The 12,786-nt window shown below is 42.6% G+C and overlaps 1 long non-coding RNA gene across 1 annotated transcript; it reads left to right on the top strand.

The window, feature by feature from the left end:
• Positions 1-813: 813 nt before the first annotated feature.
• LOC120826065 (uncharacterized) lies at positions 814-6,044 on the top strand. Its single transcript, XR_005713209.2, has 3 exons — positions 814-1,667; positions 3,050-3,298; positions 5,592-6,044. It is a non-coding gene; the product is annotated as an uncharacterized LOC120826065 (long non-coding RNA).
• Positions 6,045-12,786: the final 6,742 nt, after the last annotated feature.

The following is a 12,786-nucleotide window of genomic DNA, read 5'->3' as shown; positions in this document are numbered from 1 at the left end:
TACCTGCGGGGAAGACAAATACTTGTTTGAGAGATGCGGCAAAAGTGTAACCCTCAAACAGATAACTTGATGGTTGCCGATGGAGGACTAGTCGCATAGCTGCTGCAGTGCACGCAGGGCGCCTGGCTGGAAATTAGTCGGCCGGCCGAACTTGATGGACCTCGGCACTGCTGTCTCGGGACATGCGTTTCTCTAACATCAAATGCGTGGTCCCTGCTAAAAACACGTTATCTTATTTAGGCAAGCGGGTAGCAACATTCCTGTGCCACTAAGTGAGCATGGCGGACTGTTTCTACTGGTCCTCGATCCGAAGCAGTTACGAGGCCAACCGGGTGCAGTTGTTGATGACCTGGTCCCAAGAGCGCCAGAAGTCTACAAAGCTGCTGATGTCACAGGGTGGACGATTGGTGACAGTTGCATGTTTTATTGATTGCATATTTTACAATTTATTGACTTATGATTGCATGTTTTATGACTTATAAATTATGATTGTTTGCATGTTTAACGATTTCTTGTGTGCTTTGAGTTTTGGTTTGCGTTGTATCCTCCATCAATTAAGATCGTCGTCCCCAGTGACAAGCTACCAATTAGCGGCATGTGACAAATTGACCAATGGGGAAAGGCCAGGGCGCGGGACTTATTTTTAAACAGGAAAAGGGGACACTGAAGAGAGCAGGGGAATAGGAACACAACGCAGTTTTGAGCGAATGCGAACAGCAGAAGTGTAGTGGAAATTTGTGGATTTAGCCCATGTGAGAAATCAAAAGTATCTTGAGCTTGCTTTGTGAACTAGAATATAGGAAAAAGATAAAGAATACAGAAATCATAAGCACAAGTCGTAAGCACAGACAGAAGTCGAATGACTACAATTCAGCTGAAAAGGGACAGATGTTCCTTCCCCCAAAAGGAGCAGGAAGATCTGACAAAGTTAAAGAGGAGAACAGGAGCTTATGTACACTTCAGGGAGGTTTGTGCTGCCTCAGCACAGGAGAGCCCACCCCTCAAGAGGAGTGTTAGCAAAGTACCAGATGATGTAGGGGTGACCCCGTGACCCTCCCTTTATGGACCCAGACAATCAACAACAACCTAAAGGTCAGTCAGGGCACGTATGATTTCATCTGTGTCTTATCTCACCCTGGACTGTCTTAAGTCACCGGCTCACATCAAAGGTCACATTCCTGAGAGCCTCACCCTATGCAGGCTCAACAATTCTCCCCCAACAAGAAGCAGACGAAGCAGAAGCAGACGCACCACCAGCACCAGCAGCATCAGACGCAGCAGAAGCCGCAGCTGGCAGTCAGACGTCTGAACCGGTGGAATAATTACGCGCAGAACTTCGCTCTGCTGCGGTGATAAATTTGGACAGACTATTTTAGCTTCCTTATATATTTTAATCTTAATGGATTAAAAAAAAATCATTTTTTATTAGTATTTCCGCCCCTGTCTCCTCTTGGGTCATTGTTCCACTGCTCTCCCCCAAACGAAAGAACCTTGTTTTTAATTATGTATTTCGAGTTTCCTAGGGCTCTTAGCTCTTACCTAGGTGATGTTGTTGGCAACACACTTTTTTTTTCTTCTAAACCTCAGCTGGTGACATACATTTGGCGTTGTCGGCAGGATCAGCGTCTAAAAAAGGTGCCATTGGAACCGCAAGAACTGTGGTAACGGTAAGGAAAGGAAGACCCCCCTGTTCGTGTTTGAAAACCCTCACCCATACAGTTTGTCCATAGGCCGATACCAGAAGTTGGGAACTATCAGCCAAGTAGAGGAGACAGATTTATATGGAAAGGAGGATTTGAGCTTGACACAAGACTGCGAGCGTGTAGTTTAGGTTGGTGTCGTGGAGGCCTCTGAGGTCCCAGAAGATTTAAATCCTGACTGCGAGGTGAACAATTTAGTTGACCGTCCTGATCTAACTGAGCAGCAACTGGTAAACCTTGGTGTTTGAGGTTCTGCTTGGATTACAGGAAATTAAATTCTGTGACTCAGGATGGATGCGTTTCCCCTCCCCAGAATTGAAGAGACCCTTACCACCCTCAATAGGGCTGAGTGGTTTTCGACTTTAGACCTGGCAAGTGGGTACTGGCAGGTGGAGATGGGCCCACAAGATCGCGAGAAGATTTTACAACACCATTGGGCCTTTCGAATTTGATAGGATGCAATTTGGCCTTTGTTATTACCCTGCTACCTTTCAGCGCCTTATGCAACGATGCCTTGGCGGTCAACTGAGTCACTGCTTGTTTACGTTGATAATATCATTGTTTATTCAAATGATTTCACCTCCCACTTGCAGCATCTGGAAGAGGTGTTTAAGAGAAGTATGGGTTTAAGTATGGACTTAAAACCAGCAAATGTAATCTTCTGCAGAAACAGGTGAAGTTTCTGGGGCATGTGGTTGACAGGGAAGGGGTCCGTCCCGATCCTGAGAAGGTGTCTGCAGTCACCGAATGGAGTCCTCCAACGACCATCAAACAGGTCCGAGCCTTTCTAGGATTGGCAGGCTATTATAGGCGTTTTGTATCGGGATTCTCAAAGATTGCCCAACCCTTGAATACGCTATTAGCAGGTATTCCCACTGATAAAAGGTCTGGGTCCCAGAAGATACTTTGGACAAAAGAATGCCAATCTGCATTTGAGCAACTGAAGGCTGGCCTAACCCAAGCCCCAATCCTAGCTTATGCTGACTTCGCCATGCCTTTTGTAGTGTATACTGATGCCAGTAACAGAGGACTGTCCTTGCCCAAATGCAAGAGGGCAGAGTAATAGCTTATCCTAGCCGTAGCTTGCATCCGGCAGAACGGATTGACGCAAACCATAGCTCCTTCAAGCTAGAGCTCTTTGAATTAAATAGGGCTATTGCGGAGAAATTCAAAGATTACCTGACCAGGGCTAAGTTTGTAGTTTTCACAGTCAACAATCCAGTGGCTCATTTACAGACTGTTCATCTGGGTACTGTGGAACAGCGATGGGTCGCACAACTTGCCTCTTTTGATTACACTGTGAAGTACCGCTCTGGAAAAGAGAATTCTAATACTGATGCCCTGTCCAGGTTCCCCCAGGTGTCCATGTCCACAGGCAGAGCATCTGCTAGGGTCAACCTTACCACTGCTAGACTCGACCAAGAGGACTGAGTGGCACCACTATCCAGCGGTTGGGGAAACTGGCAACAAGATGACTCAGACATTGCCATCATCAAGAGGTATGAGGGCCAGAGAAGAGGGCTACGACCGATAAGACCAGAAGGATCCTCCAACAATGGAAGAAATTGATTGTCCGAGAGCAGGTGCTCTACCGAGAGGTAATTGACCCCAACACTCACAAGCTACGATCCCAAATCGTGTGCCCAGCATCTAGGTGCCAAGAGGTCTAAGAGGTCCTTAGTGATCGAACCTATTGGGCACCCCTGGTCTAACGCATGCGGTCACTCAAAGAGTGCGACTCTCAGTGGACGATTAGGAATAGCAGCTTCTTTTATAGAAATGCAATTTATGTCTTTCTATAATCCTCACAATGGTAAAGTCATCCGGCGGGCCGAGTTGGGCCTTGAGTTCGACACCCATGACTTACTGGGTAACAAATGTTTTTATTTCCCTGTGCGAACAGCCCTTTTTCTTTGAATTGTTAGATCTAATAAGTTGAAACCTGCAGAAATCGGCAAAAGAACTATTTAGCTTTCGCTGATCATTTGAAAGGGCCGAATATTTTCACCTAAATGTTATAGGCTATACTTGGATGTCAAACACATTTTTGTTAATGAGCTGCTGAGCAAAATTTCAAATTCAAGGCTTCATAATGACCTTCTCCATGACAATGTGATTCCATTTAAATAGATTTAATCCATATCAGTAAATTTATTCATAATCCAACCACTGGTCTTAAATTAAGCCTATACACTATAAGCAGTGTTTGTTGTTTTTGCTTAAGACCAATAGAGCCTACAATGGCAGTGATGGAAGAATTAAGAATTAAGTTTGTTTTAACCACCTTCTTTTTCTGGCATGTACCTTAAACACATCTTCTTAGTTAGAACACTAATAGGTCGTTCCAAAACCTCCAGAAATTCATTGGCGGGTGCTGTGGTTGTTGCTGGGGTATTTTGCATTTGCATTCCCAGAGAAAGCTCCACTTGATATCCTGCATGAGCACCCCCACTGTGTGATAATAGCACACAGAGTCTTTTCACACAGCCGCTGCTCCCTTCTGCACACGATGGGATGAGAGGAGCATTTTCACACCATATAATTTGCTTGGATAGTTTTATTTCAGGTGTATCCCATCACATTCTCCACATTTTACCTTTTGCATCTGCTAGTACACCGCTGCTAATAACTCATAACTTTGTCTATTTGGAAAAAAACTGTGGGGATGAAGGGAAACCCCTGTGAGTGTTATGCTGTGTAAAAATAAGTTAATATGTTACTGGTGAATAAATAAATCCAACAACAAACAGACAAACAAAAAGAAAAAACGTTGTGTAACGCCTGAAATAAAATCTCTCTGAAATGAGACTGTCTGGCCTACGGGTGGACTTCCTACTTGCGTCATCAGCTTCTTCTCAGCATCACATCCGCTGCTCCCGTTGCCTAGCAACCTTCTGCACTTGGCAGTAAAGCCTTAAAAACCCCAAAACGTATAAAATACAGATTGAGAAGGTAATCTTCCTATTTCATTTAATTTAGGAAGATATGCTTCTCCTCCAGAGGATGATATATTTCAGTTAGAGATATTTTCCGGTAATTTTAAAATTCAAAACAAATCCGTTAAGCCGTGTACTTTCAGCTAAAACTAATATGGCAATCTTTAGGCAGCGATTCTACCAATACTCTCCATAAATTCCCAACAGCAAAGCTATTTAACTGTAACCTATGCCTAATATTACACGAAATCCAAGCAACAGTAGATGACTGTCACCACACACGTTCTCCTTCAGCGTGATGCTGATTCCTCCATAAAACACAACTAAATAAAAGTTAGTTTATAATCACACCACAAAAGCAGCAAAGCGACCAAGTTCCGTTTCTTTGTGTATTTATTCACGTCTGTAACATTATTGACTTAGAAAGTGTGAAAGTTAAGGCATTAAAGTGACTAATAACTACAGACAAGCTGCTACACTCTAAAATAAAAGTTGAGAATACTTTAAAAAGCTTTTTTGAGTATACTCAACTAATGGATAACATCATCTGCTAATCAAGATGTTTGTGCGTCAATGTTTATAATCTTGTGGTGCGAAAGATGATCGTGTGAGGATCCCTGTCTAACCCTGGTGTTTTTTCCCTCTGTTTCCCCCATATTCTCTCCTCATGTTGATGTCATTCCCCTGTTTGTTATTGTTTTGCCATGTGCTTGTGCTTTTGTTTCTGTGTCCCCAGTAGTGTCTTCAGAGCCCCGCCCAGTGCCACACTTTCCTCCATTGACACAGCTGTATCTCATCGTCCCATTAAACCAGCTGACATAAATACTCCGGCTTTCCTTGCCCCAGCTGTCAGTCTGTCCGTTAAGCCACCCCGGTACCTCGGCTCCGTGAGTTTTTCTGTTGCAGCCCTTATGATCCTGCGATAACCCCTTGTTTTTCCACCCTTGCCGTCCAGCGTCGAACCTCGGAGATTCACCTGGCCGAAGAGGTAGCCAGTTAGTTCCACGGAGGTCAGCTGAGCACCTACATACTCCTGCGTCGAGCCTCGGGTGTCACGCAGTCAAGTTCCTCTGCCTGTCACTCACCATTGACTTGTGTTTTCGTCTTGCCTTTGTTCTTTCCCTGCCGGAGAAAATAAATAACCCCTGTTGGAGAAAGAGAAACCTTGGTGGTCCTGTGTGTTGCATCTGGGCCCGTTTGCACATCATAACAGATCGTCTACATCCAACGTCAACTACCAGCACCTCGGTTTTTCCCAGAGCCCCCCCCCCCTTTAGCATATTTATCTTCTAACTATATGTTCCTCCCCCGAAGATGAAAAACGTTTTGAGTTACCTTGTGCATGACTTGTATATGTGTCAACTCTGTCTCCTGTTTGCAAACATTAAATATCAGTTTTTTGATTTTACATCTGTGTGCGTATTAATTTATACCACTGGCATTTAGTAAAAAAACAGACCATAGATTAGCCCAACAAAAGGGCAATGCTGTTGAGATGTCTCATACATCATACAGGACAATCCGTTACTCAATATCCAGGGCAATGCTTGTTGTTGTTGTTGAGCGGACCGTCACCTTCAACCACTGTGACTATTCCAAGTTGAACTGCCTGGACAGAAGGGTCTGTATTCTACAGAAAAACAATACAGAACGTTTAATAATCACCCCCTTTTTAAAAGGTATTATTCCCCTTCCCATTCTGTTAAAATACGCATAAAAATTATATTTTTACATGTGTTTTTATGTATATTTTGACTAAAACATTGGGCTGTAGGCAAGCACATGAGTTGTCTGAAAAATTACAATTGGATATAAAATAAAGGTAAAACAGCAAATTGGTGAGAGACCAATTACTAAGTACAAGCTGCAATGAGTGTTGATCAGAAGATGATGGAAAGGTCTGATTCAGGTCCACTTATTGAACTTTAATTCTGAATCTAAGAAAAGTGACAGGTTTCATGTCAACGTTATGTACAATTGATTAAAATCTTCTTTTTGGGTCTTTCAATAGAAGGGAGAACATTCGTCACTAAGTATATTTAACACATCAATGAAGGAGAAATATAGGTTAAGGGGTCTCACTTGTAACAAAAAGAATTGTTGTGCGCAAAAGAACGGCGTGTGTACCTGTACCGTATCTAGTGCACCTTAGGGGTACACACGTGGGTAACTGAAGCGTAAACTAGCAGGCTAAAGCCCTCCAGGTTCAACGCCACCAACACTAACGGAAGGCAAGAGTGACGATGAGTGCAAAAAGTGGTCGGAGGCAGGTTCCTTTTTCAAATGATAGAAAGGTGGTTTCAGATTTAACAACCTGCCGTTCGGATGATGGGAACATGGCGATATTATAGAGGGACATATGTATCGACCGCGCATGCTATATGACTAAACAAATAAAACGAACCCACACACACACATTGTTTCCATTGATTAGGTAGACTGCAGTGTTCCCCCTAAGGTTTACAACTTCGGGGGCAGGGGAAACCGGTCAGTTATCAAAACATTGGCCAAATGACCAGTTTCCAGCTTTGTGAGCAAATACAGAATCCCTTTGTGTTCATTTCTGAAGCCTTCCATTAAGCAGTGTTAATTTTGGCAGCTATTTTTGATTTAGTCCGTAGACGAAAATGCATATTAGTTTTGGTAACATTTAGTCATTTTAATCCTTCTTAGTTTTAGTCTAGTTTTCGTCAACAAAAACTAATTACATTTTAGTCTTCTAGGCCCAGGGACCCCCTGGGTTGTGTCTACAACTGCATAATAGTCTGGCTTGCAGTACTTAGGTTGTCCATTAGATATCCCTCCTAGGATAGGTCTATAGGATGTGACGTATGTAGGAGGAAGAGATGAGTTATCTAACACATAATTGGGCAAATATCTGTCTCTAACTCAATTTCCAACAAAAAGAGACAAAACCGTCTTTCTTTGTCAGTATTTATTTTCTGACAAATAAAACACATTTACATAAAACACATATCTGAAACTTTTAACAAGTTGCGTGTTCTTATGCGCATGAACAGTGTTTATTTGTGCATGACTGCGTGCGTACAAAAAAATGTTTTGCGTGAGTGTGTGTGGGCGTGTCACTGCATGAAAAGTGGGATTTTCGGCAGTATGCAGCACTGTAAATTGTTGTAGAATTTCATTCACTCCTAATTCTAGGAGTGGCTTTGACATGTAAATTAAAATGCTGTGAGCTATACAAATGCAAATCAGGGTCGCAGAGGGAGTTTTAGCCCAGGTGACATTTTTTTAAAAGGGAAGAAAATCTCTGGTACAAATAGATCAGACTCAGTAGCCTAATTATAGACTGTTACATTTGAGCTTGAATTGATTTATTTAATTCAAATATGCTAGATTACTGTGTACGCCATTAGCAATGGCAAATGTTATATAAAAAAAGATACACAAAGTAACTTCTTTAAAAAATGAGTTTTAATCAAGGTAAAATGAGCATTCCATGCAAACAACATTTGAATCAGAATGAGGGGTCTGCAGAGATCACAGTCTCCTAGAGCTCAACTACAGTGCATAGTGGTAGGACTACAGTGACCTTTTCTTTGGTCTTACTTAAATGCACAGAGGATGTATTAACCACACATCTTCTAGCAATGCGCTCAACTGGCAGAAATGATGCTGGGTATGACGTATCTGTTCCCTGCAAGCCCCAAACTTCTATTGGCTTTCCATAAAAATGTCTGTCCGGGTGGGGATGAAGCCAGGAAACTTCTGCAAGAACATGTTTAAATGCCGTACCCTTTGACACAACATTAATAACTATAAACTGCTTTTATAATGGCTGGTCGTAGTTCTGCTAGAGGGTCAAGGACGGGTTCCTCAAAACTGTTAGTGTTTCCACACCACTTAGCATTAACATATGCTGACCTTTATGCTCTGCATCTATCGATTGAGTAAGTTGCATTCATATATGTTACCCGTTTACATGTCATGGCAAAACATTCAACCTCAGTGACACAAGGGTACATCTGATGATACATTGTCAACATTGCATGTATGTCAGACTCATCCAAGATTGTCTGGTGGAATGGAGAAAGAGGCACCACTGTACAGTTTTCTAGGGAAAGTCGTTCTGCTGACACCAAAACACTGCTTTACATAAAGCATATCAGCTGTTTCAAAGTCCCAACCATTTGTCTTCCTAAAATACTGGTCCTTCCGTATAACAATAACCTCGTATGTGATTGGATGACCCTTAGACTCCTCGTCCAATCACGTGTGAGGTCATAGGCATGACTCAGACAGCAGTACTTGCAAGACGAGCATACAAACAGACACGTGTTACTATATTCAGAAGAACTGTATCTCCAGTTCCTTTGTTTGGTTTTTGCTGGTTCGTGAATAATGGCTGGACGACGTCTTGCGTTCAACTCGCCTTCAACTCCTCTGGAGCGTTCGGGACTCTCCAGGTTGCTGTCCATAGAGGAGAGGTTGGCGGCTCTGGAGGAACTAACTCAAAGAAGAGGAGACGGGCGCACAATCCCAAGATAGCGGTAAGAATATGTTCGATGACTGCTAGCTAAGCTAAAAGTAGCGTAGCCTAAAACGAAAGCTAAGAGTAGCCTAGTAGCCTTACAAGTGAGCAGAAACAGCTTTATTAAAGTGTATTTTCTTTGCCGTGTCGCTTACAGGAAGCGGTGCGCCGTCTTCACAACTCCAAGACGAATTACAGGCGCTACGAACCGGAGCAAGGGTACGATTTAAAGAATATGCTTTCATTCTGCGGTATAAGGAAATATATACGTATAGATACCATAGGATGGATACCGATCATAACTGTACATTTTGTTTTCACAGACTAATCTCGCCTCATAATGAGCCGGTGACCTCGTATTTATTTGTAAGTCCAGATTTAGGCGACGTCATTGTGTATAAGTGACACTGTTTACTGTTTCTCCTTCCTTGTTAAATGTTACTGTGACTTGCGTTTGAATTTTTATTCATACCACACTCATTTAATTGTTTTCCAGCCGCCTGTAAGACGTATTTTGAGACGGTACGCAGGAGCTTCAGGTTTTCCCAGCCGGAACACTCATTGCGGGCGGAAGCTGCGAAGAATTCGGCGCGCAGTCGAGCGAGAAGAAAGAGGGTAAGAGTTAATTTGCTGACTTTTTTCAGGTGCATTGATAGAGGTGTCGCACAGTACTGATTCATTGTTGTTTTTACAGCTGCTGGAATCGAGACAAAGTGTGCTGGCTGATGACGAGGTGGAACTCTGGAAATCCGCCACCGCAGAGCTCACGTCGGACAGAGAGGATGGCGTTGTTGGCGGGGTCTCGGGGTGGATTGTACGGTCGCCGCCATTTCTGAGTGCAGTCCCGGTTAGAGGACTCAGAAATACAGAGCCACGCACACTAGGCACCTGCACAACAGACCTGCCTCATAAAACACGCCGCCAGTGACGGTCTACAACCCAGAGGAGGCAAACGGACAGTTTACGGAGCTGTAGTTTTTTAAACCGCCTTGACACAAGTGTGGGCAGATCCTCACTTTGTATATAGTTGTTGTTTGTATGTTGTTAATAAAGCCTGGTTGTTATCCTAATAATAGTGTAGTAGCCTACATAGGATAACAATGAAATGAATATACAGCATAATATGAATATATAAATAAAATGAGGCGGGTGACCAATAGCGACAGATCTGCCAACCAATCACGAGTGATTGAAAGTTGTGGTTTCATCCAATCATGAACAAGGAAACTCAAGTCTGGCCTGCCCAGGTGTGGTTTTGCTGCCAATCACGAGTGATTTTTCTTGTTAGAAAGTTGTGGTTTCATCCAATAAGGAGGATTCAAGCCCACTCGGCTCGGCAACCCGCGGTTTCGCTGCATTCATATGCTAATTAGGGCCATTCGCACCTCCGCCAGCTCTCCACCTACGTCATGGTTCGTTTCCGACAATTTGTGGCACAGACAAATGCGACGTGCGCGGGTTGCAAATTGTCGGAAACTGACGGAAATTAGGGAGATTTACGGGCGTTTACGGGGACGAAAATCTCACTTTTCATGCAGTGTGTAGGCTTGTTTGTAATTGTGTGCATGGATGTGCGTGTACAAGAAATAAGTTGTTAAACAGAACAGTGTAACAACCACACACAAAAAACACACACATACACTTACATACACAAAGAATTAGATGGGGCAGTCTTAACAGCAATTGACCCAATTCACCTGCTTCTTCAAATTGAAGCTCTCCAGCCACTTGGTGGCTCATATTTCAATTAAATGGATTTGAGGTGCTCGTTGACCTCATGAAGTTCTGCTTTGGGTGGGAGCTGCTCGAGAGAAACCTCATGGTTGAGGTCGTAACCTCAACTTACCCGATTTGACCTGCTTCTTTAAACTTTAGTGCCCTGATTCCTGATTCCTGATTGACCTGCTTCTTTAAACTGAAGTGCCCCAGCCACTTCCAGGCCAGAAGATGTTCCACCAGGACATGATGATGGCAGTTTCATCAGTTCTAGTTTTGGACTGGTGTAGATATTCAATATTCAATATTTTAACCTGGGAGAGCATGAGGATTCAATTCAATACAATTCATTTTATTTTGTATAGTCCAAAATTGCCAAAAAAGCCAATTACAAATTTGCTTCAGAGGGCTTTACAGTGTGCACACATGCAACATCCTCTGTCCTGACTTTGGGGAAGAAGCTGAATTATGTTAATTAATAAAGAGTGGGCTACCTTGCTCAGCCTGCCCCCAATATGACCCTGCCCACAAAATGGATAGATACTGTAGGATATTAGAAACAAATTGACGACCCGGTTCATAAATTAATAAAATGCATATAGTGTACACCAGAATACAGCCATGATTCTGAAACTGTGTAATCATTAAAGTAATGACAATATTGTAAAACCACTGTAATAGAATAATACCAATGCAGTTATGATTGTATTTGATGTAATGTAATCAACTGGAATGCATGCATGTAATACTTGCACAACAACTGATATTGACTAAGGATCATTCGAAATCCGAGTTACATTGAACTCACCAGAAGACCACTCCCAGAGGTGTGGACACTGACTTTCACACCTTTGGGCATTGTTATAAATACCTGTATGAACCATTGTTCTCGAGTTCGCTGGTGGAGGCAACAGACGGGCACTAGGGATGGTCAAAGGACTGACCTGGGGCCTGTTGGTTGCTGAGACCAGCGGCTCCTCAGCTGAGATGTTCTTTTTAACACAACGCCATCTCTTTTATTAAATACATTTGATTTAACCTTTTGATCAGCGATGACCTCTGTCCGTCGTTTCTTCATTTTTGAACACAACAATACTTAAGTGTTTTACTGGTTTCATTAAAAGCTTACACTTTTTCTTTCCTTTTTTCCTTCATCTGCCCTCACCATCCTTCTTTTGGTGTTTCTTTTGCCTTAATGAACTCTGCATTCGCAGTAGGCCTTCTACCGTGTAAAAAGGGCTATATTGTGGTTGAAGTACAAACAAAATGTGTAAATATTACCAAGTTGGTATTAGAGAAATTCTAGGGGTTGAATGACCAGTACCCTCAATGTTTCTCTCTATCAGTGTACTTATACAATATAATGTGATACTTTCATGAACTGCAAACATAAGGTTAACCAAAAGAATAAAATTGTTTTATCTCAGAGGACTCTTATGGTGCTAACTATGCTGTGTTAGGGAGCGTGAAAAGGGCCTACAACAGAGAGCCAGTGCATCAATGGCAATTAAAGGAAGTGGTGTCTCAGACAAGGAGGCTAATGAGTTTTAATATACATGCAGGTGAGGGAAAGCTGAGTTGCTGAAGCCCTTAATGAACCCATGACAGCCTAATTAGCCACAATTTACAATTCTAGGATTCTAATCAGAGGGACTGAAATGCTGCCACACATTTTTGTATGAATGAGTTTTTTTAAACGCTCCAATCTGCTGCCTTGATTCATAATTGCCGGTTTTCTCTGTCTCTCTCTCTTTGTCTGAGTTAAGATAGCTTGGCCAATTTGGGGCATAATAATGAGGAAATCTGTTTTGATAGATAAAGCTCATCTCAGCACACGCAGAAACACAACTTAATCTGGAATCCGTAATCCTATTCTGCTCTAGTTGTGTTCATGTTGGCATGTTTAATTTAGTTTCAGCCTTTGGAGTAAAATATATTTTCG

The sequence above is a fragment of the Gasterosteus aculeatus genome, chromosome 10 (assembly GCF_964276395.1).
Source record: "Gasterosteus aculeatus chromosome 10, fGasAcu3.hap1.1, whole genome shotgun sequence".
Taxonomy (NCBI): domain Eukaryota; kingdom Metazoa; phylum Chordata; class Actinopteri; order Perciformes; family Gasterosteidae; genus Gasterosteus; species Gasterosteus aculeatus.
The sequence above is the reverse complement of the archived record's forward strand: the minus strand, read 5'-3'. Positions and strand labels throughout refer to the sequence as shown.